Below are 27,104 nucleotides of genomic sequence, written 5' to 3'. Positions count from 1 at the left end.
TTGGTCAAAAAATGAAAATTCTAAAAGTTCCTGTCTTTCTGCTTTAAACTCTAGGTACACATCCAAAATGCATTACTGAGTTGAAAGAAGTTAATTCTGGTGCATGGTTTTGAAACCGCAGTCAGAAAAAAAATTACATCCATATCAACATTTTTATCAGCTCCGGTCCTGTCGTTTTGGTCAAAAATTGAAAATTCTAAAAGTTCCTGTTTTTCTTCTTTAAACTCTAGGTACACATCCAAAATGCATTACTGAGTTGAAAGAAGTGAATTCTGGTGCATGGTTTTGAAATCGCAGTCAGAAAAAAAATTACATCCATATCAACATTTTTATTAGCTCCGGTCCTGTCGTTTTGGTCAAAAAATGAAAATTCTAAAAGTTCCTCTTTTTCTGCTTTAAACTCTAGGTACACATCCAAAATGTATTACTGAGTTGAAAGAAGTTGATTCTGGTGCATGGTTTTGAAACCGCAGTCAGAAAAAAAATTACATCAATATCAACATTTTTATCAGCTCCGGTCCTGTCGTTTTGGTCAATAAATGAAAATTCTAAAAGTTCCTGTTTTTCTGCTTTAAACTCTAGGTACACATCCAAAATGTATTACTGAGTTGAAAGAAGTTGATTCTGGTGCATGGTTTTGAAACCGCAGTCAGAAAAAAAATTACATCCATATCAACATTTTTATCAGCTGTCGTTTTGGTCAAAAAATGAAAATTCTAAAAGTTCCTGTTTTTCTGCTTTAAACTCTAGGTACACATCCAAAATGCATTACTGAGTTGAAAGAAGTGAATTCTGGTGCATGGTTTTGAAATCACAGTCAGAAAAAAATAACATCCATATCAACATTTTTATCAGCTCCGGTCCTGTCGTTTTGGTAAAAAAATGAAAATTCTAAAAGTTCCTGTTTTTTAGCTTTAAACTCTAGGTACACATCCAAAATGCATTACTGAGTTGAAAGAAGTTGATTCTGGTGCATGGTTTTGAAACCGCAGTCAGAAAAAAAATTACATCCATATCAACATTTTTATCATCTCTGGACCTGTCGTTTTGGTCAAAAAATGAAAATTCTAAAAGTTCCTGTCTTTCTGCTTTAAACTCTAGGTACACATCCAAAATGCATTACTGAGTTGAAAGAAGTTAATTCTGGTGCATGGTTTAGAAACCGCAGTCAGAAAAAAAATTACATCCATATCAACATTTTTATCAGCTCCGGTCCTGTCGTTTTGGTCAAAAATTGAAAATTCTAAAAGTTCCTGTTTTTCTTCTTTAAACTCTAGGTACACATCCAAAATGCATTACTGAGTTGAAAGAAGTGAATTCTGGTGCATGGTTTTGAAATCGCAGTCAGAAAAAAAATTACATCCATATCAACATTTTTATTAGCTCCGGTCCTGTCGTTTTGGTCAAAAAATGAAAATTCTAAAAGTTCCTGTTTTTCTGCTTTAAACTCTAGGTACACATCCAAAATGTATTACTGAGTTGAAAGAAGTTGATTCTGGTGCATGGTTTTGAAACCGCAGTCAGAAAAAAAAATTACATCAATATCAACATTTTTATCAGCTCCGGGTCCTGTCGTTTTGGTCAATAAATGAAAATTCTAAAAGTTCCTGTTTTTCTGCTTTAAACTCTAGGTACACATCCAAAATGTATTACTGAGTTGAAAGAAGTTGATTCTGGTGCATGGTTTTGAAACCGCAGTCAGAAAAAAAATTACACCCATATCAACATTTTTATCAGCTCTGGACCTGTCGTTTTGGTCAAAAAATGAAAATTCTAAAAGTTCCTGTTTTTCTGCTTTAAACTCTAGGTACACATCCAAAATGAATTACTGAGTTGAAAGAAGTTGATTCTGGTGCATGGTTTTGAAACCGCAGTCAGAAAAAAAATTACATCCATATCAACATTTTTATCAGCTCCGGTCCTGTCGTTTTGGTCAAAAAATGAAAATTCTAAAAGTTCCTGTTTTTCTGCTTTAAACTCTAGGTACACATCCAAAATTTATTAATGAGTTGAAAGAAGTTGATTCTGGTGCATGGTTTTAAATCCGCAGTCAGAAAAAAAATTACATCCATATCAACATTTTTATCAGCTCTGAACCTGTCGTTTTGGTCAATAAATGAAAATTCTAAAAGTTCCTGTTTTTCTGCTTTAAACTCTATGTACACATCCAAAATGTATTACTGAGTTGAAAGAAGTTGATTCTGGTGCATGGTTTTGAAACCGCAGTCAGAAAAAAAATTACATCATCAACATTTTTATCAGCTCCGGTCCTGTCGTTTTGGTCAAAAAATGAAAATTCTAAAAGTTCCTGTTTTTCTGCTTTAAACTCTAGGTACACATCCAAAATGCATTACTGAGTTGAAAGAAGTGAATTCTGGTGCATGGTTTTGAAATCGCAGCCAGAAAAAAAATTACATCCATATCAACATTTTTATCATCTCCGGACCTGTCGTTTTGGTCAAAAAATGAAAATTCTAAAAGTTCCTCTTTTTCTGCTTTAAACTCTAGGTACACATCCAAAATGAATTACTGAGTTGAAAGAAGTTGATTCTGTTGCATGGTTTTGAATCCGCAGTCAGAAAAAAAATTACATCCATATCAACATTTTTATCAGCTCTGAACCTGTCGTTTTGGTCAATAAATGAAAATTCTAAAAGTTCCTGTTTTTCTGCTTTAAACTCTAGGTACACATCCAAAATGTATTACTGAGTTGAAAGAAGTTGATTCTGGTGCATGGTTTTGAAACCGCAGTCAGAAAAAAAATTACATCAATATCAACATTTTTATCAGCTCCGGTCCTGTCGTTTTGGTCAAAAAATGAAAATTCTAAAAGTTCCTGTTTTTCTTCTTTAAACTCTAAGTACACATCCAAAATGCATTACTGAGTTGAAAGAAGTGAATTCTGGTGCATGGTTTTGAAATCGCAGTCAGAAAAAAAATTACATCCATATCAACATTTTTATCAGCTCCGGACCTGTCGTTTTGGTCAAAAAATTAAAATTCTAAAAGTTCCTGTTTTTCTGCTTTAAACTCTAGGTACACATCCAAAATGCATTACTGAGTTGAAAGAAGTGAATTCTGGTGCATGGTTTTGAAATCGCAGTCAGAAAAAAAATAACATCCATATCAACATTTTTATCACCTCCGGTCCTGTCGTTTTGGTCAAAAAAATGAAAATTCTAAAAGTTCCTGTTTTTCTGCTTTAAACTCTAGGTACACATCCAAAATGCATTACTGAGTTGAAAGAAGTTGATTCTGGTGCATGGTTTTGAAACCGCAGTCAGAAAAAAAATTACATCCATATCAACATTTTTATCAGCTCCGGTCCTGTCGTTTTGGTCAAAAAATTTAAATTCTAAAAGTTCCTCTTTTTCTGCTTTAAACTCTAGGTACACATCCAAAATGAATTACTGAGTTGAAAGAAGTTGATTCTGGTGCATGGTTTTGAAACCGCAGTCAGAAAAAAAATTACATCCATATCAACATTTTTATCAGCTCTGAACCTGTCGTTTTGGTTAAAAATTAAAAATTCTTAAAGTTCCTGTTTTTCTGCTTTAAACTCTAGGTACACATCCAAAATGCATTACTGAGTTGAAAGAAGTTGATTCTGGTGCATGGTTTTGAAATCGCAGTCAGAAAAAAAATTACATCCATATCAACATTTTTATCAGCTCTGAACCTGTCGTTTTGGTCAATAAATGAAAATTCTAAAAGTTCCTGTTTTTCTGCTTTAAACTCTAGGTACACATCCAAAATGCATTACTGAGTTGAAAGAAGTTGATTCTGGTGCATGGTTTTGAAACCGCAGTCAAAAAAAAAATAACATCCATATCAACATTTTTATCAGCTCCGGTCCTGTCGTTTTGGTCAAAAAATGAAAATTCTAAAAGTTCCTATTTTTCTGCTTTAAACTCTAGGTACACATCCAAAATGTATTACTGAGTTGAAAGAAGTTTATTCTGGTGCATGGTTTTGAATCCGCAGTCAGAAAAAAAATTACATCCATATCAACATTTTTATCATCTCTGGACCTGTCGTTTTGGTCAAAAAATGAAAATTCTAAAAGTTCCTGTTTTTCTGCTTTAAACTCTAGGTACACATCCAAAATGCATTACTGAGTTGAAAGAAGTGAATTCTGGTGCATGGTTTTGAAATCACAGTCAGAAAAAAATAACATCCATATCAACATTTTTATCAGCTCCGGTCCTGTCGTTTTGGTCAAAAAATGAAAATTCTAAAAGTTCCTGTTTTTTTAGCTTTAAACTCTAGGTACACATCCAAAATGCATTACTGAGTTGAAAGAAGTTGATTCTGGTGCATGGTTTTGAAACCGCAGTCAGAAAAAAAATTACATCCATATCAACATTTTTATCATCTCTGGACCTGTCGTTTTGGTCAAAAAATGAAAATTCTAAAAGTTCCTGTTTTTCTGCTTTAAACTCTAGGTACACATCCAAAATGCATTACTGAGTTGAAAGAAGTTAATTCTGGTGCATGGTTTTGAAACGGCAGTCAGAAAAAAAATTACATCCATATCAACATTTTTATCAGCTCCGGTCCTGTCGTTTTGGTCAAAAATTGAAAATTCTAAAAGTTCCTGTTTTTCTTCTTTAAACTCTAGGTACACATCCAAAATGCATTACTGAGTTGAAAGAAGTGAATTCTGGTGCATGGTTTTGAAATCGCAGTCAGAAAAAAAATTACATCCATATCAACATTTTTATTAGCTTCGGTCCTGTCGTTTTGGTCAAAAAATGAAAATTCTAAAAGTTCCTCTTTTTCTGCTTTAAACTCTAGGTACACATCCAAAATGTATTACTGAGTTGAAAGAAGTTGATTCTGGTGCATGGTTTTGAAACCGCAGTCAGAAAAAAAATTACATCAATATCAACATTTTTATCAGCTCCGGTCCTGTCGTTTTGGTCAATAAATGAAAATTCTAAAAGTTCCTGTTTTTCTGCTTTAAACTCTAGGTACACATCCAAAATGTATTACTGAGTTGAAAGAAGTTGATTCTGGTGCATGGTTTTGAAACCGCAGTCAGAAAAAAAATTACATCCATATCAACATTTTTATCAGCTCTGGACCTGTCGTTTTGGTCAAAAAATGAAAATTCTAAAAGTTCCTGTTTTTCTGCTTTAAACTCTAGGTACACATCCAAAATGTATTACTGAGTTGAAAGAAGTTGATTCTGGTGCATGGTTTTGAAACCGCAGTCAGAAAAAAAATAACATCCATATCAACATTTTTATCAGCTCCGGTCCTGTCGTTTTGGTCAAAAAATTAAAATTCTAAAAGTTCCTCTTTTTCTGCTTTAAACTCTAGGTACACATCCAAAATGAATTACTGAGTTGAAAGAAGTTGATTCTGGTGCATGGTTTTGAAACCGCAGTCAGAAAAAAAATTACATCCATATCAACATTTTTATCAGCTCCGGTCCTGTCGTTTTGGTCAAAAAATGAAAATTCTAAAAGTTCCTGTTTTTCTGCTTTAAACTCTAGGTACACATCCAAAATTTATTAATGAGTTGAAAGAAGTTGATTCTGGTGCATGGTTTTAAATCCGCAGTCAGAAAAAAAATTGCATCCATATCAACATTTTTATCAGCTCTGAACCTGTCGTTTTGGTCAATAAATGAAAATTCTAAAAGTTCCTGTTTTTCTGCTTTAAACTCTAGGTACACATCCAAAATGTATTACTGAGTTGAAAGAAGTTGATTCTGGTGCATGGTTTTGAAACCGCAGTCAGAAAAAAAATTACATCAATATCAACATTTTTATCAGCTCCGGTCCTGTCGTTTTGGTCAAAAAATGAAAATTCTAAAAGTTCCTGTTTTTCTGCTTTAAACTCTAGGTACACATCCAAAATGCATTACTGAGTTGAAAGAAGTGAATTCTGGTGCATGGTTTTGAAATCGCAGCCAGAAAAAAAATTACATCCATATCAACATTTTTATCAGCTCCGGACCTGTCGTTTTGGTCAAAAAATGAAAATTCTAAAAGTTCCTCTTTTTCTGCTTTAAACTCTAGGTACACATCCAAAATGAATTACTGAGTTGAAAGAAGTTGATTCTGGTGCATGGTTTTGAATCCGCAGTCAGAAAAAAAATTACATCCATATCAACATTTTTATCAGCTCTGAACCTGTCGTTTTGGTCAATAAATGAAAATTCTAAAAGTTCCTGTTTTTCTGCTTTAAACTCTAGGTACACATCCAAAATGTATTACTGAGTTGAAAGAAGTTGATTCTGGTGCATGGTTTTGAAACCGCAGTCAGAAAAAAAATTACATCAATATCAACATTTTTATCAGCTCCGGTCCTGTCGTTTTGGTCAAAAAATGAAAATTCTAAAAGTTCCTGTTTTTCTGCTTTAAACTCTAGGTACACATCCAAAATGCATTACTGAGTTGAAAGAAGTGAATTCTGGTGCATGGTTTTGAAATCGCAGTCAGAAAAAAAATTACATCCATATCAACCCTTTTATCAGCTCCGGACCTGTCGTTTTGGTCAAAAAATGAAAATTCTAAAAGTTCCTGTTTTTCTGCTTTAAACTCTAGGTACACATCCAAAATGCATTACTGAGTTGAAAGAAGTTGATTCTGGTGCATGGTTTTGAAACTGCAGTCAGAAAAAAAATTACATCCATATCAACATTTTTATCACCTCCGGACCTATCATTTTGGTCAAAAAATGAAAATTCTAAAAGTTCCTGTTTTTCTGCTTTAAACTCTAGGTACACATCCAAAATGCATTACTGAATTGAAAGAAGTTGATTCTGGTGCATGGTTTTGAAATCACAGTCAGAAAAAAGATAACATCCATATCAACATTTTTATCAGCTCCGGTCCTGTCGTTTTGGTCAAAAAATGAAAATTCTAAAAGTTCCTGTTTTTCTGCTTTAAACTCTAGGTACACATCCAAAATGTATTACTGAGTTGAAATAAGTTGATTCTGGTGCATGGTTTTGAATCCGCAGTCAGAAAAAAAATTACATCCATATCAACATTTTTATCAGTTCTGAACTTGTCGTTTTGGTCAATAAATGAAAATTCTAAAAGTTCCTGTTTTTCTGCTTTAAACTCTAGGTACACATCCAAAATGCATTACTGAGTTGAAAGAAGTGAATTCTGGTGCATGGTTTTGAAATCGCAGTCAGAAAAAAAATTACATCCATATCAACATTTTTATCAGCTCCGGACCTGTCGTTTTGGTCAAAAAATGAAAATTCTAAAAGTTCCTGTTTTTCTGCTTTAAACTCTAGGTACACATCCAAAATGCATTACTGAGTTGAAAGAAGTGAATTCTGGTGCATGGTTTTGAAATCGCAGTCAGAAAAAAATAACATCCATATCAACATTTTTATCAGCTCCGGTCCTGTCGTTTTGGTCAAAAAAATGAAAATTGTAAAAGTTCCTGTTTTTCTGCTTTAAACTCTAGGTACACATCCAAAATGCATTACTGAGTTGAAAGAAGTTGATTCTGGTGCATGGTTTTGAAACCGCAGTCAGAAAAAAAATTACATCCATATCAACATTTTTATCAGCTCCGGACCTGTCGTTTTGGTCAAAAAATGAAAATTCTAAAAGTTCCTGTTTTTCTGCTTTAAACTCTAGGTACACATCCAAAATGCATTACTGAGTTGAAAGAAGTGAATTCTGGTGCATGGTTTTGAAATCGCAGTCAGAAAAAAATAACATCCATATCAACATTTTTATCAGCTCCGGTCCTGTCGTTTTGGTCAAAAAAATGAAAATTGTAAAAGTTCCTGTTTTTCTGCTTTAAACTCTAGGTACACATCCAAAATGCATTACTGAGTTGAAAGAAGTTGATTCTGGTGCATGGTTTTGAAACCGCAGTCAGAAAAAAAATTACATCCATATCAACATTTTTATCAGCTCCGGTCCTGTCGTTTTGGTCAAAAAATTTAAATTCTAAAAGTTCCTCTTTTTCTGCTTTAAACTCTAGGTACACATCCAAAATGAATTACTGAGTTGAAAGAAGTTGATTCTGGTGCATGGTTTTGAAACCACAGTCAGAAAAAAAATTACATCCATATCAACATTTTTATCAGCTCTGAACCTGTCGTTTTGGTCAAAAAATTAAAATTCTAAAAGTTCCTCTTTTTCTGTTTTAAACTCTAGGTACACATCCAAAATGAATTACTGAGTTGAAAGAAGTTGATTCTGGTGCATGGTTTTGAAACCACAGTCAGAAAAAAAATTACATCCATATCAACATTTTTATCAGCTCTGAACCTGTCGTTTTGGTCAAAAAATTAAAATTCTAAAAGTTCCTCTTTTTCTGTTTTAAACTCTAGGTACACATCCAAAATGAATTACTGAGTTGAAAGAAGTTGATTCTGGTGCATGGTTTTGAAACCGCAGTCAGAAAAAAAATAACATCCATATCAACATTTTTATCAGCTCCGGTCCTGTCGTTTTGGTCAAAAAATGAAAATTCTAAAAGTTCCTGTTTTTCTGCTTTAAACTCTAGGTACACATCCAAAATTTATTAATGAGTTGAAAGAAGTTGATTCTGGTGCATGGTTTTAAATCCGCAGTCAGAAAAAAAATTACATCCATATCAACATTTTTATCAGCTCTGAACCTGTCGTTTTGGTCAATAAATGAAAATTCTAAAAGTTCCTGTTTTTCTGCTTTAAAATCTAGGTACACATCCAAAATGCATTACTGAGTTGAAAGAAGTGAATTCTGGTGCATGGTTTTGAAATCGCAGCCAGAAAAAAAATTACATCCATATCAACATTTTTATCAGCTCCGGACCTGTCGTTTTGGTCAAAAAATGAAAATTCTAAAAGTTCCTCTTTTTCTGCTTTAAACTCTAGGTACACATCCAAAATGAATTACTGAGTTGAAAGAAGTTGATTCTGGTGCATGGTTTTGAATCCGCAGTCAGAAAAAAAATTACATCCATATCAACATTTTTATCAGCTCTGAACCTGTCGTTTTGGTCAATAAATGAAAATTCTAAAAGTTCCTGTTTTTCTGCTTTAAACTCTAGGTACACATCCAAAATGTATTACTGAGTTGAAAGAAGTTGATTCTGGTGCATGGTTTTGAAACCGCAGTCAGAAAAAAAATTACATCAATATCAACATTTTTATCAGCTCCGGTCCTGTCGTTTTGGTCAAAAAATGAAAATTCTAAAAGTTCCTGTTTTTCTGCTTTAAACTCTAGGTACACATCCAAAATGCATTACTGAGTTGAAAGAAGTGAATTCTGGTGCATGGTTTTGAAATCGCAGTCAGAAAAGAAATTACATCCATATCAACATTTTTATCAGCTCCGGACCTGTCGTTTTGGTCAAAAAATGAAAATTCTAAAAGTTCCTGTTTTTCTGCTTTAAACTCTAGGTACACATCCAAAATGCATTACTGAGTTGAAAGAAGTGAATTCTGGTGCATGGTTTTGAAATCGCAGTCAGAAAAAAATAACATCCATATCAACATTTTTATCAGCTCCGGTCCTGTCGTTTTGGTCAAAAAAATGAAAATTGTAAAAGTTCCTGTTTTTCTGCTTTAAACTCTAGGTACACATCCAAAATGCATTACTGAGTTGAAAGAAGTTGATTCTGGTGCATGGTTTTGAAACCGCAGTCAGAAAAAAAATTACATCCATATCAACATTTTTATCAGCTCCGGACCTGTCGTTTTGGTCAAAAAATGAAAATTCTAAAAGTTCCTGTTTTTCTGCTTTAAACTCTAGGTACACATCCAAAATGCATTACTGAGTTGAAAGAAGTGAATTCTGGTGCATGGTTTTGAAATCGCAGTCAGAAAAAAATAACATCCATATCAACATTTTTATCAGCTCCGGTCCTGTCGTTTTGGTCAAAAAAATGAAAATTGTAAAAGTTCCTGTTTTTCTGCTTTAAACTCTAGGTACACATCCAAAATGCATTACTGAGTTGAAAGAAGTTGATTCTGGTGCATGGTTTTGAAACCGCAGTCAGAAAAAAAATTACATCCATATCAACATTTTTATCAGCTCCGGTCCTGTCGTTTTGGTCAAAAAATTTAAATTCTAAAAGTTCCTCTTTTTCTGCTTTAAACTCTAGGTACACATCCAAAATGAATTACTGAGTTGAAAGAAGTTGATTCTGGTGCATGGTTTTGAAACCACAGTCAGAAAAAAAATTACATCCATATCAACATTTTTATCAGCTCTGAACCTGTCGTTTTGGTCAAAAAATTAAAATTCTAAAAGTTCCTCTTTTTCTGTTTTAAACTCTAGGTACACATCCAAAATGAATTACTGAGTTGAAAGAAGTTGATTCTGGTGCATGGTTTTGAAACCACAGTCAGAAAAAAAATTACATCCATATCAACATTTTTATCAGCTCTGAACCTGTCGTTTTGGTCAAAAAATTAAAATTCTAAAAGTTCCTCTTTTTCTGTTTTAAACTCTAGGTACACATCCAAAATGAATTACTGAGTTGAAAGAAGTTGATTCTGGTGCATGGTTTTGAAACCGCAGTCAGAAAAAAAATAACATCCATATCAACATTTTTATCAGCTCCGGTCCTGTCGTTTTGGTCAAAAAATGAAAATTCTAAAAGTTCCTGTTTTTCTGCTTTAAACTCTAGGTACACATCCAAAATTTATTAATGAGTTGAAAGAAGTTGATTCTGGTGCATGGTTTTAAATCCGCAGTCAGAAAAAAAATTACATCCATATCAACATTTTTATCAGCTCTGAACCTGTCGTTTTGGTCAATAAATGAAAATTCTAAAAGTTCCTGTTTTTCTGCTTTAAAATCTAGGTACACATCCAAAATGCATTACTGAGTTGAAAGAAGTGAATTCTGGTGCATGGTTTTGAAATCGCAGCCAGAAAAAAAATTACATCCATATCAACATTTTTATCAGCTCCGGACCTGTCGTTTTGGTCAAAAAATGAAAATTCTAAAAGTTCCTCTTTTTCTGCTTTAAACTCTAGGTACACATCCAAAATGAATTACTGAGTTGAAAGAAGTTGATTCTGGTGCATGGTTTTGAATCCGCAGTCAGAAAAAAAATTACATCCATATCAACATTTTTATCAGCTCTGAACCTGTCGTTTTGGTCAATAAATGAAAATTCTAAAAGTTCCTGTTTTTCTGCTTTAAACTCTAGGTACACATCCAAAATGTATTACTGAGTTGAAAGAAGTTGATTCTGGTGCATGGTTTTGAAACCGCAGTCAGAAAAAAAATTACATCAATATCAACATTTTTATCAGCTCCGGTCCTGTCGTTTTGGTCAAAAAATGAAAATTCTAAAAGTTCCTGTTTTTCTGCTTTAAACTCTAGGTACACATCCAAAATGCATTACTGAGTTGAAAGAAGTGAATTCTGGTGCATGGTTTTGAAATCGCAGTCAGAAAAGAAATTACATCCATATCAACATTTTTATCAGCTCCGGACCTGTCGTTTTGGTCAAAAAATGAAAATTCTAAAAGTTCCTGTTTTTCTGCTTTAAACTCTAGGTACACATCCAAAATGCATTACTGAGTTGAAAGAAGTTGATTCTGGTGCATGGTTTTGAAACTGCAGTCAGAAAAAAAATTACATCCATATCAACATTTTTATCACCTCCGGACCTATCATTTTGGTAAAAAAATGAAAATTCTAAAAGTTCCTGTTTTTCTGCTGTAAACTCTAGGTACACATCCAAAATGCATTACTGAGTTGAAAGAAGTTGATTCTGGTGCATGGTTTTGAAATCGCAGTCAGAAAAAAGATAACATCCATATCAACATTTTTATCAGCTCCGGTCCTGTCGTTTTGGTCAAAAAATGAAAATTCTAAAAGTTCCTGTTTTTCTGCTTTAAACTCTAGGTACACATCCAAAATGTTTTACTGAGTTGAAAGAAGTTGATTCTGGTGCATGGTTTTGAATCCGCAGTCAGAAAAAAAATTACATCCATATCAACATTTTTATCAGTTCTGAACTTGTCGTTTTGGTCAATAAATGAAAATTCTAAAAGTTCCTGTTTTTTTGCTTTAAACTCTAGGTACACATCCAAAATGCATTACTGAGTTGAAAGAAGTGAATTCTGGTGCATGGTTTTGAAATCGCAGTCAGAAAAAAAATTACATCCATATCAACATTTTTATCAGCTCCGGACCTGTCGTTTTGGTCAAAAAATGAAAATTCTAAAAGTTCCTGTTTTTCTGCTTTAAACTCTAGGTACACATCCAAAATGCATTACTGAGTTGAAAGAAGTTGATTCTGGTGCATAGTTTTCAAACTGCAGTCAGAAAAAAAATTACATCCATATCAACATTTTTATCAGCTCCGGACCTGTCGTTTTGGTCAAAAAATGAAAATTCTAAAAGTTCCTGTTTTTCTGCTTTAAACTCTAGGTACACATCCAAAATGCATTACTGAGTTGAAAAAAAGTGAATTCTGGTGCATGGTTTTGAAATCGCAGTCAGAAAAAAATAACATCCATATGAACATTTTTATCAGCTCCGGTCCTGTCGTTTTGGTCAAAAAAATGAAAATTCTAAAAGTTCCTGTTTTTCTGCTTTAAACTCTAGGTACACATCCAAAATGCATTACTGAGTTGAAAGAAGTGAATTCTGGTGCATGGTTTTGAAATCGCAGTCAGAAAAAAAATAACATCCATATCAACATTTTTATCACCTCCGGTCCTGTCGTTTTGGTCAAAAAAATGAAAATTCTAAAAGTTCCTGTTTTTCTGCTTTAAACTCTAGGTACACATCCAAAATGCATTACTGAGTTGAAAGAAGTTGATTCTGGTGCATGGTTTTGAAACCGCAGTCAGAAAAAAAATTACATCCATATCAACATTTTTATCAGCTCCGGTCCTGTCGTTTTGGTCAAAAAATTTAAATTCTAAAAGTTCCTCTTTTTCTGCTTTAAACTCTAGATACACATCCAAAATGAATTACTGAGTTGAAAGAAGTTGATTCTGGTGCATGGTTTTGAAACCGCAGTCAGAAAAAAAATTACATCCATATCAACATTTTTATCAGCTCTGAACCTGTCGTTTTGGTTAAAAATTAAAAATTCTTAAAGTTCCTGTTTTTCTGCTTTAAACTCTAGGTACACATCCAAAATGCATTACTGAGTTGAAAGAAGTTGATTCTGGTGCATGGTTTTGAAATCGCAGTCAGAAAAAAAATTACATCCATATCAACATTTTTATCAGCTCTGAACCTGTCGTTTTGGTCAATAAATGAAAATTCTAAAAGTTCCTGTTTTTCTGCTTTAAACTCTAGGTACACATCCAAAATGCATTACTGAGTTGAAAGAAGTTGATTCTGGTGCATGGTTTTGAAACCGCAGTCAAAAAAAAAATAACATCCATATCAACATTTTTATCAGCTCCGGTCCTGTCGTTTTGGTCAAAAAATGAAAATTCTAAAAGTTCCTATTTTTCTGCTTTAAACTCTAGGTACACATCCAAAATGTATTACTGAGTTGAAAGAAGTTTATTCTGGTGCATGGTTTTGAATCCGCAGTCAGAAAAAAAATTACATCCATATCAACATTTTTATCATCTCTGGACCTGTCGTTTTGGTCAAAAAATGAAAATTCTAAAAGTTCCTGTTTTTCTGCTTTAAACTCTAGGTACACATCCAAAATGCATTACTGAGTTGAAAGAAGTGAATTCTGGTGCATGGTTTTGAAATCACAGTCAGAAAAAAATAACATCCATATCAACATTTTTATCAGCTCCGGTCCTGTCGTTTTGGTCAAAAAATGAAAATTCTAAAAGTTCCTGTTTTTTAGCTTTAAACTCTAGGTACACATCCAAAATGCATTACTGAGTTGAAAGAAGTTGATTCTGGTGCATGGTTTTGAAACCGCAGTCAGAAAAAAAATTACATCCATATCAACATTTTTATCATCTCTGGACCTGTCGTTTTGGTCAAAAAATGAAAATTCTAAAAGTTCCTGTTTTTCTGCTTTAAACTCTAGGTACACATCCAAAATGCATTACTGAGTTGAAAGAAGTTAATTCTGGTGCATGGTTTTGAAACGGCAGTCAGAAAAAAAATTACATCCATATCAACATTTTTATCAGCTCCGGTCCTGTCGTTTTGGTCAAAAATTGAAAATTCTAAAAGTTCCTGTTTTTCTTCTTTAAACTCTAGGTACACATCCAAAATGCATTACTGAGTTGAAAGAAGTGAATTCTGGTGCATGGTTTTGAAATCGCAGTCAGAAAAAAAATTACATCCATATCAACATTTTTATTAGCTTCGGTCCTGTCGTTTTGGTCAAAAAATGAAAATTCTAAAAGTTCCTCTTTTTCTGCTTTAAACTCTAGGTACACATCCAAAATGTATTACTGAGTTGAAAGAAGTTGATTCTGGTGCATGGTTTTGAAACCGCAGTCAGAAAAAAAATTACATCAATATCAACATTTTTATCAGCTCCGGTCCTGTCGTTTTGGTCAATAAATGAAAATTCTAAAAGTTCCTGTTTTTCTGCTTTAAACTCTAGGTACACATCCAAAATGTATTACTGAGTTGAAAGAAGTTGATTCTGGTGCATGGTTTTGAAACCGCAGTCAGAAAAAAAATTACATCCATATCAACATTTTTATCAGCTCTGGACCTGTCGTTTTGGTCAAAAAATGAAAATTCTAAAAGTTCCTGTTTTTCTGCTTTAAACTCTAGGTACACATCCAAAATGTATTACTGAGTTGAAAGAAGTTGATTCTGGTGCATGGTTTTGAAACCGCAGTCAGAAAAAAAATAACATCCATATCAACATTTTTATCAGCTCCGGTCCTGTCGTTTTGGTCAAAAAATTAAAATTCTAAAAGTTCCTCTTTTTCTGCTTTAAACTCTAGGTACACATCCAAAATGAATTACTGAGTTGAAAGAAGTTGATTCTGGTGCATGGTTTTGAAACCGCAGTCAGAAAAAAAATTACATCCATATCAACATTTTTATCAGCTCCGGTCCTGTCGTTTTGGTCAAAAAATGAAAATTCTAAAAGTTCCTGTTTTTCTGCTTTAAACTCTAGGTACACATCCAAAATTTATTAATGAGTTGAAAGAAGTTGATTCTGGTGCATGGTTTTAAATCCGCAGTCAGAAAAAAAATTGCATCCATATCAACATTTTTATCAGCTCTGAACCTGTCGTTTTGGTCAATAAATGAAAATTCTAAAAGTTCCTGTTTTTCTGCTTTAAACTCTAGGTACACATCCAAAATGTATTACTGAGTTGAAAGAAGTTGATTCTGGTGCATGGTTTTGAAACCGCAGTCAGAAAAAAAATTACATCAATATCAACATTTTTATCAGCTCCGGTCCTGTCGTTTTGGTCAAAAAATGAAAATTCTAAAAGTTCCTGTTTTTCTGCTTTAAACTCTAGGTACACATCCAAAATGCATTACTGAGTTGAAAGAAGTGAATTCTGGTGCATGGTTTTGAAATCGCAGCCAGAAAAAAAATTACATCCATATCAACATTTTTATCAGCTCCGGACCTGTCGTTTTGGTCAAAAAATGAAAATTCTAAAAGTTCCTCTTTTTCTGCTTTAAACTCTAGGTACACATCCAAAATGAATTACTGAGTTGAAAGAAGTTGATTCTGGTGCATGGTTTTGAATCCGCAGTCAGAAAAAAAATTACATCCATATCAACATTTTTATCAGCTCTGAACCTGTCGTTTTGGTCAATAAATGAAAATTCTAAAAGTTCCTGTTTTTCTGCTTTAAACTCTAGGTACACATCCAAAATGTATTACTGAGTTGAAAGAAGTTGATTCTGGTGCATGGTTTTGAAACCGCAGTCAGAAAAAAAATTACATCAATATCAACATTTTTATCAGCTCCGGTCCTGTCGTTTTGGTCAAAAAATGAAAATTCTAAAAGTTCCTGTTTTTCTGCTTTAAACTCTAGGTACACATCCAAAATGCATTACTGAGTTGAAAGAAGTGAATTCTGGTGCATGGTTTTGAAATCGCAGTCAGAAAAAAAATTACATCCATATCAACCCTTTTATCAGCTCCGGACCTGTCGTTTTGGTCAAAAAATGAAAATTCTAAAAGTTCCTGTTTTTCTGCTTTAAACTCTAGGTACACATCCAAAATGCATTACTGAGTTGAAAGAAGTTGATTCTGGTGCATGGTTTTGAAACTGCAGTCAGAAAAAAAATTACATCCATATCAACATTTTTATCACCTCCGGACCTATCATTTTGGTCAAAAAATGAAAATTCTAAAAGTTCCTGTTTTTCTGCTTTAAACTCTAGGTACACATCCAAAATGCATTACTGAATTGAAAGAAGTTGATTCTGGTGCATGGTTTTGAAATCACAGTCAGAAAAAAGATAACATCCATATCAACATTTTTATCAGCTCCGGTCCTGTCGTTTTGGTCAAAAAATGAAAATTCTAAAAGTTCCTGTTTTTCTGCTTTAAACTCTAGGTACACATCCAAAATGTATTACTGAGTTGAAATAAGTTGATTCTGGTGCATGGTTTTGAATCCGCAGTCAGAAAAAAAATTACATCCATATCAACATTTTTATCAGTTCTGAACTTGTCGTTTTGGTCAATAAATGAAAATTCTAAAAGTTCCTGTTTTTCTGCTTTAAACTCTAGGTACACATCCAAAATGCATTACTGAGTTGAAAGAAGTGAATTCTGGTGCATGGTTTTGAAATCGCAGTCAGAAAAAAAATTACATCCATATCAACATTTTTATCAGCTCCGGACCTGTCGTTTTGGTCAAAAAATGAAAATTCTGAAAGTTCCTGTTTTTCTGCTTTAAACTCTAGGTACACATCCAAAATGCATTACTGAGTTGAAAGAAGTGAATTCTGGTGCATGGTTTTGAAATCGCAGTCAGAAAAAAATAACATCCATATCAACATTTTTATCAGCTCCGGTCCTGTCGTTTTGGTCAAAAAAATGAAAATTGTAAAAGTTCCTGTTTTTCTGCTTTAAACTCTAGGTACACATCCAAAATGCATTACTGAGTTGAAAGAAGTTGATTCTGGTGCATGGTTTTGAAACCGCAGTCAGAAAAAAAATTACATCCATATCAACATTTTTATCAGCTCCGGACCTGTCGTTTTGGTCAAAAAATGAAAATTCTAAAAGTTCCTGTTTTTCTGCTTTAAACTCTAGGTACACATCCAAAATGCATTACTGAGTTGAAAGAAGTGAATTCTGGTGCATGGTTTTGAAATCGCAGTCAGAAAAAAATAACATCCATATCAACATTTTTATCAGCTCCGGTCCTGTCGTTTTGGTCAAAAAAATGAAAATTGTAAAAGTTCCTGTTTTTCTGCTTTAAACTCTAGGTACACATCCAAAATGCATTACTGAGTTGAAAGAAGTTGATTCTGGTGCATGGTTTTGAAACCGCAGTCAGAAAAAAAATTACATCCATATCAACATTTTTATCAGCTCCGGTCCTGTCGTTTTGGTCAAAAAATTTAAATTCTAAAAGTTCCTCTTTTTCTGCTTTAAACTCTAGGTACACATCCAAAATGAATTACTGAGTTGAAAGAAGTTGATTCTGGTGCATGGTTTTGAAACCACAGTCAGAAAAAAAATTACATCCATATCAACATTTTTATCAGCTCTGAACCTGTCGTTTTGGTCAAAAAATTAAAATTCTAAAAGTTCCTCTTTTTCTGTTTTAAACTCTAGGTACACATCCAAAATGAATTACTGAGTTGAAAGAAGTTGATTCTGGTGCATGGTTTTGAAACCACAGTCAGAAAAAAAATTACATCCATATCAACATTTTTATCAGCTCTGAACCTGTCGTTTTGGTCAAAAAATTAAAATTCTAAAAGTTCCTCTTTTTCTGTTTTAAACTCTAGGTACACATCCAAAATGAATTACTGAGTTGAAAGAAGTTGATTCTGGTGCATGGTTTTGAAACCGCAGTCAGAAAAAAAATAACATCCATATCAACATTTTTATCAGCTCCGGTCCTGTCGTTTTGGTCAAAAAATGAAAATTCTAAAAGTTCCTGTTTTTCTGCTTTAAACTCTAGGTACACATCCAAAATTTATTAATGAGTTGAAAGAAGTTGATTCTGGTGCATGGTTTTAAATCCGCAGTCAGAAAAAAAATTACATCCATATCAACATTTTTATCAGCTCTGAACCTGTCGTTTTGGTCAATAAATGAAAATTCTAAAAGTTCCTGTTTTTCTGCTTTAAAATCTAGGTACACATCCAAAATGCATTACTGAGTTGAAAGAAGTGAATTCTGGTGCATGGTTTTGAAATCGCAGCCAGAAAAAAAATTACATCCATATCAACATTTTTATCAGCTCCGGACCTGTCGTTTTGGTCAAAAAATGAAAATTCTAAAAGTTCCTCTTTTTCTGCTTTAAACTCTAGGTACACATCCAAAATGAATTACTGAGTTGAAAGAAGTTGATTCTGGTGCATGGTTTTGAATCCGCAGTCAGAAAAAAAATTACATCCATATCAACATTTTTATCAGCTCTGAACCTGTCGTTTTGGTCAATAAATGAAAATTCTAAAAGTTCCTGTTTTTCTGCTTTAAACTCTAGGTACACATCCAAAATGTATTACTGAGTTGAAAGAAGTTGATTCTGGTGCATGGTTTTGAAACCGCAGTCAGAAAAAAAATTACATCAATATCAACATTTTTATCAGCTCCGGTCCTGTCGTTTTGGTCAAAAAATGAAAATTCTAAAAGTTCCTGTTTTTCTGCTTTAAACTCTAGGTACACATCCAAAATGCATTACTGAGTTGAAAGAAGTGAATTCTGGTGCATGGTTTTGAAATCGCAGTCAGAAAAGAAATTACATCCATATCAACATTTTTATCAGCTCCGGACCTGTCGTTTTGGTCAAAAAATGAAAATTCTAAAAGTTCCTGTTTTTCTGCTTTAAACTCTAGGTACACATCCAAAATGCATTACTGAGTTGAAAGAAGTTGATTCTGGTGCATGGTTTTGAAACTGCAGTCAGAAAAAAAATTACATCCATATCAACATTTTTATCACCTCCGGACCTATCATTTTGGTAAAAAAATGAAAATTCTAAAAGTTCCTGTTTTTCTGCTGTAAACTCTAGGTACACATCCAAAATGCATTACTGAGTTGAAAGAAGTTGATTCTGGTGCATGGTTTTGAAATCGCAGTCAGAAAAAAGATAACATCCATATCAACATTTTTATCAGCTCCGGTCCTGTCGTTTTGGTCAAAAAATGAAAATTCTAAAAGTTCCTGTTTTTCTGCTTTAAACTCTAGGTACACATCCAAAATGTTTTACTGAGTTGAAAGAAGTTGATTCTGGTGCATGGTTTTGAATCCGCAGTCAGAAAAAAAATTACATCCATATCAACATTTTTATCAGTTCTGAACTTGTCGTTTTGGTCAATAAATGAAAATTCTAAAAGTTCCTGTTTTTTTGCTTTAAACTCTAGGTACACATCCAAAATGCATTACTGAGTTGAAAGAAGTGAATTCTGGTGCATGGTTTTGAAATCGCAGTCAGAAAAAAAATTACATCCATATCAACATTTTTATCAGCTCCGGACCTGTCGTTTTGGTCAAAAAATGAAAATTCTAAAAGTTCCTGTTTTTCTGCTTTAAACTCTAGGTACACATCCAAAATGCATTACTGAGTTGAAAGAAGTTGATTCTGGTGCATGGTTTTCAAACTGCAGTCAGAAAAAAAATTACATCCATATCAACATTTTTATCAGCTCCGGACCTGTCGTTTTGGTCAAAAAATGAAAATTCTAAAAGTTCCTGTTTTTCTGCTTTAAACTCTAGGTACACATCCAAAATGCATTACTGAGTTGAAAAAAAGTGAATTCTGGTGCATGGTTTTGAAATCGCAGTCAGAAAAAAATAACATCCATATGAACATTTTTATCAGCTCCGGTCCTGTCGTTTTGGTCAAAAAAATGAAAATTCTAAAAGTTCCTGTTTTTCTGCTTTAAACTCTAGGTACACATCCAAAATGCATTACTGAGTTGAAAGAAGTTGATTCTGGTGCATGGTTTTGAAACCGCAGTCAGAAAAAAAATTACATCCATATCAACATTTTTATCAGCTCCGGTCCTGTCGTTTTGGTCAAAAAATTTAAATTCTAAAAGTTCCTCTTTTTCTGCTTTAAACTCTAGGTACACATCCAAAATGAATTACTGAGTTGAAAGAAGTTGATTCTGGTGCATGGTTTTGAAACCGCAGTCAGAAAAAAAATTACATCCATATCAACATTTTTATCAGCTCTGAACCTGTCGTTTTGGTCAAAAATTAAAAATTCTAAAAGTTCCTGTTTTTCTGCTTTAAACTCTAGGTACACATCCAAAATGCATTACTGAGTTGAAAGAAGTTGATTCTGGTGCATGGTTTTGAAATCGCAGTCAGAAAAAAAATTACATCCATATCAACATTTTTATCAGCTCTGAACCTGTCGTTTTGGTCAATAAATGAAAATTCTAAAAGTTCCTGTTTTTCTGCTTTAAACTCTAGGTACACATCCAAAATGCATTACTGAGTTGAAAGAAGTTGATTCTGGTGCATGGTTTTGAAACCGCAGTCAGAAAAAAAATTACATCCATATCAACATTTTTATCAGCCCTGGACCTGTCGTTTTGGTCAAAAAATGAAAATTCTAAAAGTTCCTGTTTTTCTGCTTTAAACTCTAGGTACACATCCAAAATGTATTACTGAGTTGAAAGAAGTTGATTCTGGTGCATGGTTTTGAAACCGCAGTCAGAAAAAAAATTACATCCATATCAACATTTGTATCAGCTCCGGTCCTGTTGTTTTAATCAAAAAATGAAAATTCTAAAAGTTCCTGTTTTTCTGCTTTAAACTCTAGGTACACATCCAAAATGCATTACTGAGTTGAAAGAAGTTGATTCTGGTGCATGGTTTTGAAACCGCAGTCAAAAAAAAAATAACATCCATATCAACATTTTTATCAGCTCCGGTCCTGTCGTTTTGGTCAAAAAATGAAAATTCTAAAAGTTCCTATTTTTCTGCTTTAAACTCTAGGTACACATCCAAAATGTATTACTGAGTTGAAAGAAGTTGATTCTGGTGCATGGTTTTGAAACCACAGTCAGAAAAAAAATTACATCCATATCAACATTTTTATCAGCTCTGAACCTGTCGTTTTGGTCAAAAAATGAAAATTCTAAAAGTTCCTGTTTTTCTGCTTTAAACTCTAGGTACACATCCAAAATGTATTACTGAGTTAAAAGAAGTTGATTCTGGTGCATGGTTTTGAAACCGCAGTCAGAAAAAAAATTACATCAATATCAACATTTTTATCAGCTCCGGTCCTGTCGTTTTGGTCAAAAAATGAAAATTCTAAAAGTTCCTGTTTTTCTGCTTTAAACTCTAGGTACACATCCAAAATGCATTACTGAGTTGAAAGAAGTGAATTCTGGTGCATGGTTTTGAAATCGCAGTCAGAAAAAAATAACATCCATATCAACATTTTTATCAGCTCCGGTCCTGTCGTTTTGGTCAAAAAAATGAAAATTCTAAAAGTTCCTGTTTTTCTGCTTTAAACTCTAGGTACACATCCAAAATGCATTACTGAGTTGAAAGAAGTTGATTCTGGTGCATGGTTTTGAAACCGCAGTCAGAAAAAAAATTACATCCATATCAACATTTTTATCAGCTCCGGTCCTGTCGTTTTGGTCAAAAAATTTAAATTCTAAAAGTTCCTCTTTTTCTGCTTTAAACTCTAGGTACACATCCAAAATGAATTACTGAGTTGAAAGAAGTTGATTCTGGTGCATGGTTTTGAAACCGCAGTCAGAAAAAAAATTACATCCATATCAACATTTTTATCAGCTCTGAACCTGTCGTTTTGGTCAAAAATTAAAAATTCTAAAAGTTCCTGTTTTTCTGCTTTAAACTCTAGGTACACATCCAAAATGCATTACTGAGTTAAAAGAAGTTGATTCTGGTGCATGGTTTTGAAATCGCAGTCAGAAAAAAAATTACATCCATATCAACATTTTTATCAGCTCTGAACCTGTCGTTTTGGTCAATAAATGAAAATTCTAAAAGTTCCTGTTTTTCTGCTTTAAACTCTAGGTACACATCCAAAATGCATTACTGAGTTGAAAGAAGTTGATTCTGGTGCATGGTTTTGAAACCGCAGTCAGAAAAAAAATTACATCCATATCAACATTTTTATCAGCCCTGGACCTGTCGTTTTGGTCAAAAAATGAAAATTCTAAAAGTTCCTGTTTTTCTGCTTTAAACTCTAGGTACACATCCAAAATGTATTACTGAGTTGAAAGAAGTTGATTCTGGTGCATGGTTTTGAAACCGCAGTCAGAAAAAAAATTACATCCATATCAACATTTGTATCAGCTCCGGTCCTGTTGTTTTAATCAAAAAATGAAAATTCTAAAAGTTCCTGTTTTTCTGCTTTAAACTCTAGGTACACATCCAAAATGCATTACTGAGTTGAAAGAAGTTGATTCTGGTGCATGGTTTTGAAACCGCAGTCAAAAAAAAAATAACATCCATATCAACATTTTTATCAGCTCCGGTCCTGTCGTTTTGGTCAAAAAATGAAAATTCTAAAAGTTCCTATTTTTCTGCTTTAAACTCTAGGTACACATCCAAAATGTATTACTGAGTTGAAAGAAGTTGATTCTGGTGCATGGTTTTGAAACCGCAGTCAGAAAAAAAATTACATCCATATCAACATTTTTATCAGCTCTGAACCTGTCGTTTTGGTCAAAAAATGAAAATTCTAAAAGTTCCTGTTTTTCTGCTTTAAACTCTAGGTACACATCCAAAATGTATTACTGAGTTAAAAGAAGTTGATTCTGGTGCATGGTTTTGAAACCGCAGTCAGAAAAAAAATTACATCAATATCAACATTTTTATCAGCTCCGGTCCTGTCGTTTTGGTCAAAAAATGAAAATTCTAAAAGTTCCTGTTTTTCTGCTTTAAACTCTAGGTACACATCCAAAATGCATTACTGAGTTGAAAGAAGTTGATTCTGGTGCATGGTTTTGAAACCGCAGTCAAAAAAAAAATTACATCCATATCAACATTTTTATCAGCTCCGGTCCTGTTGTTTTGGTCAAAAAATGAAAATTCTAAAAGTTCCTGTTTTTCTGCTTTAAACTCTAGGTACACATCCAAAATGCATTACTGAGTTGAAAGAAGTTGATTCTGGTGCATGGTTTTGAAACCGCAGTCAAAAAAAAAATTACATCCATATCAACATTTTTATCAGCTCCGGTCCTGTTGTTTTGGTCAAAAAATGAAAATTCTAAAAGTTCCTGTTTTTCTGCTTTAAACTCTAGGTACACATCCAAAATGCATTACTGAGTTGAAAGAAGTTGATTCTGGTGCATGGTTTTGAAACCGCAGTAAAAAAAAAATAACATCCATATCAACATTTTTATCAGCTCCGGTCCTGTCGTTTTGGTCAAAAAATGAAAATTCTAAAAGTTCCTATTTTTCTGCTTTAAACTCTAGGTACACATCCAAAATTCATTACTGAGTTGAAAGAAGTTGATTCTGGTGCATGGTTTTGAAATCGCAGTCAGAAAAAAAGATAACATCCATATCAACATTTTTATCAGCTTCGGTCCTGTCGTTTTGGTCAAAAAATGAAAATTCTAAAAGTTTCTGTTTTTCTGCTTTAAACTCTAGGTACACATCCAAAATGTATTTCTGAGTTGAAAGAAGTTGATTCTGGTGCATGGTTTTGAAACCGCAGTCAGAAAAAAAATTACATCAATATCAACATTTTTATCAGCTCCGGTCCTGTCGTTTTGGTCAAAAAATGAAAATTCTAAAAGTTCCTGTTTTTCTGCTTTAAACTCTAGGTACACATCCAAAATGCATTACTGAGTTGAAAGAAGTGAATATTCTGGTTCATGGTTTTGAAATCGCAGTCAGAAAAAAAATTACATCAATATCAACATTTTTATCAGCTCCGGACCTGTCGTTTTGGTCAAAAAATGAAAATTCTAAAAGTTCCTGTTTTTTCTGCTTTAAACTCTAGGTACACATCCAAAATGCATTACTGAGTTGAAAGAAGTTGATTCTGGTGCATGGTTTTCAAACTGCAGTCAGAAAAAAAATCACATCCATATCAACATTTTTATCAGCTTCGGTCCTGTCGTTTTGGTCAAAAAATTAAAATTCTAAAAGTTCCTGTTTTTTCTGCTTTAAACTCTAGGTACACATCCAAAATGCATTACTGAGTTGAAAGAAGTTGATTCTGGTGCATGGTTTTCAAACTGCAGTCAGAAAAAAAATTACATCCATATCAACATTTTTATCAGCTTCGGTCCTGTCGTTTTGGTCAAAAAATGAAAATTCTAAAAGTTCCTGTTTTTCTGCTTTAAACTCTAGGTACACATCCAAAATGTATTACTGAGTTGAAAGAAGTTGATTCTGGTGCATGGTTTTGAAACCGCAGTCAGAAAAAAAATTACATCAATATCAACATTTTTATCAGCTCCGGTCCTGTCGTTTTGGTCAAAAAATGAAAATTCTAAAAGTTCCTGTTTTTCTGCTTTAAACTCTAGGTACACATCCAAAATGCATTACTGAGTTGAAATAAGTGAATTCTGGTTCATGGTTTTGAAATCGCAGTCAGAAAAAAAATTACATCCATATCAACATTTTTATCAGCTCCGGACCTGTCGTTTTGGTCAAAAAATGAAAATTCTAAAAGTTCCTGTTTTTCTGCTTTAAACTCTAGGTACACATCCAAAATGCATTACTGAGTTGAAAGAAGTTGATTCTGGTGCATGGTTTTGAAACCGCAGTCAAAAAAAAAATAACATCCATATCAACATTTTTATCAGCTCCGGTCCTGTCGTTTTGGTCAAAAAATGAAAATTCTAAAAGTTCCTATTTTTCTGCTTTAAACTCTAGGTACACATCCAAAATGTATTACTGAGTTGAAAGAAGTTGATTCTGGTGCATGGTTTTGAAACCGCAGTCAGAAAAAAAATTACATCCATATCAACATTTTTATCAGCTCTGAACCTGTCGTTTTGGTCAAAAAATGAAAATTCTAAAAGTTCCTGTTTTTCTGCTTTAAACTCTAGGTACACATCCAAAATGTATTACTGAGTTAAAAGAAGTTGATTCTGGTGCATGGTTTTGAAACCGCAGTCAGAAAAAAAATTACATCAATATCAACATTTTTATCAGCTCCGGTCCTGTCGTTTTGGTCAAAAAATGAAAATTCTAAAAGTTCCTGTTTTTCTGCTTTAAACTCTAGGTACACATCCAAAATGCATTACTGAGTTGAAAGAAGTTGATTCTGGTGCATGGTTTTGAAACCGCAGTCAAAAAAAAAATTACATCCATATCAACATTTTTATCAGCTCCGGTCCTGTTGTTTTGGTCAAAAAATGAAAATTCTAAAAGTTCCTGTTTTTCTGCTTTAAACTCTAGGTACACATCCAAAATTCATTACTGAGTTGAAAGAAGTTGATTCTGGTGCATGGTTTTGAAACCGCAGTCAGAAAAAAAATTACATCCATATCAACATTTTTATCAGCTCCGGACCTGTCGTTTTGGTCAAAAAATGAAAATTCTAAAAGTTCCTGTTTTTTCTGCTTTAAACTCTAGGTACACATCCAAAATGCATTACTGAGTTGAAAGAAGTTGATTCTGGTGCATGGTTTTCAAACTGCAGTCAGAAAAAAAATTACATCCATATCAACATTTTTATCAGCTTCGGTCCTGTCATTTTGGTCAAAAAATGAAAATTCTAAAAGTTCCTGTTTTTTCTGCTTTAAACTCTAGGTACACATCCAAAATGCATTACTGAGTTGAAAGAAGTTGATTCTGGTGCATGGTTTTCAAACTGCAGTCAGAAAAAAAATTACATCCATATCAACATTTTTATCAGCTTCGGTCCTGTCGTTTTGGTCAAAAAATGAAAATTCTAAAAGTTCCTGTTTTTCTGCTTTAAACTCTAGGTACACATCCAAAATGTATTACTGAGTTGAAAGAAGTTGATTCTGGTGCATGGTTTTGAAACCGCAGTCAGAAAAAAAATTACATCAATATCAACATTTTTATCAGCTCCGGTCCTGTCGTTTTGGTCAAAAAATGAAAATTCTAAAAGTTCCTGTTTTTCTGCTTTAAACTCTAGGTACACATCCAAAATGCATTACTGAGTTGAAAGAAGTGAATTCTGGTTCATGGTTTTGAAATCGCAGTCAGAAAAAAAATTACATCCATATCAACATTTTTATCAGCTCCGGACCTGTCGTTTTGGTCAAAAAATGAAAATTCTAAAAGTTCCTGTTTTTCTGCTTTAAACTCTAGGTACACATCCAAAATGCATTACTGAGTTGAAAGAAGTTGATTCTGGTGCATGGTTTTGAAACCGCAGTAAAAAAAAAATTACATCCATATCAACATTTTTATCAGCTCCGGTCCTGTTGTTTTGGTCAAAAAATGAAAATTCTAAAAGTTCCTGTTTTTCTGCTTTAAACTCTAGGTACACATCCAAAATGCATTACTGAGTTGAAAGAAGTTGATTCTGGTACATGGTTTTGAAACCGCAGTCAAAAAAAAAATAACATCCATATCAACATTTTTATCAGCTCCGGTCCTGTCGTTTTGGTCAAAAAATGAAAATTCTAAAAGTTCCTATTTTTCTGCTTTAAACTCTAGGTACACATCCAAAATTCATTACTGAGTTGAAAGAAGTTGATTCTGGTGCATGGTTTTGAAACCGCAGTCAGAAAAAAAATTACATCCATATCAACATTTTTATCAGCTCCGGTCCTGTCGTTTTGGTCAAAAAATGAAAATTCTAAAAGTTCCTGTTTTTCTGCTTTAAACTCTAGGTACACATCCAAAATGCATTACTGAGTTGAAAGAAGTTGATTCTGGTGCATGGTTTTGAAATCGCAGTCAGAAAAAAAGATAACATCCATATCAACATTTTTATCAGCTTCGGTCCTGTCGTTTTGGTCAAAAAATGAAAATTCTAAAAGTTCCTGTTTTTCTGCTTTAAACTCTAGGTACACATCCAAAATGTATTTCTGAGTTGAAAGAAGTTGATTCTGGTGCATGGTTTTGAAACCGCAGTCAGAAAAAAAATTACATCAATATCAACATTTTTATCAGCTCCGGTCCTGTCGTTT

This window comes from Crinia signifera, chromosome 19 (assembly GCF_055691185.1).
Source record: "Crinia signifera chromosome 19, ASM5569118v1, whole genome shotgun sequence".
In the NCBI taxonomy this organism is placed as follows: domain Eukaryota; kingdom Metazoa; phylum Chordata; class Amphibia; order Anura; family Myobatrachidae; genus Crinia; species Crinia signifera.
The sequence above is the reverse complement of the archived record's forward strand: the minus strand, read 5'-3'. Positions refer to the sequence as shown.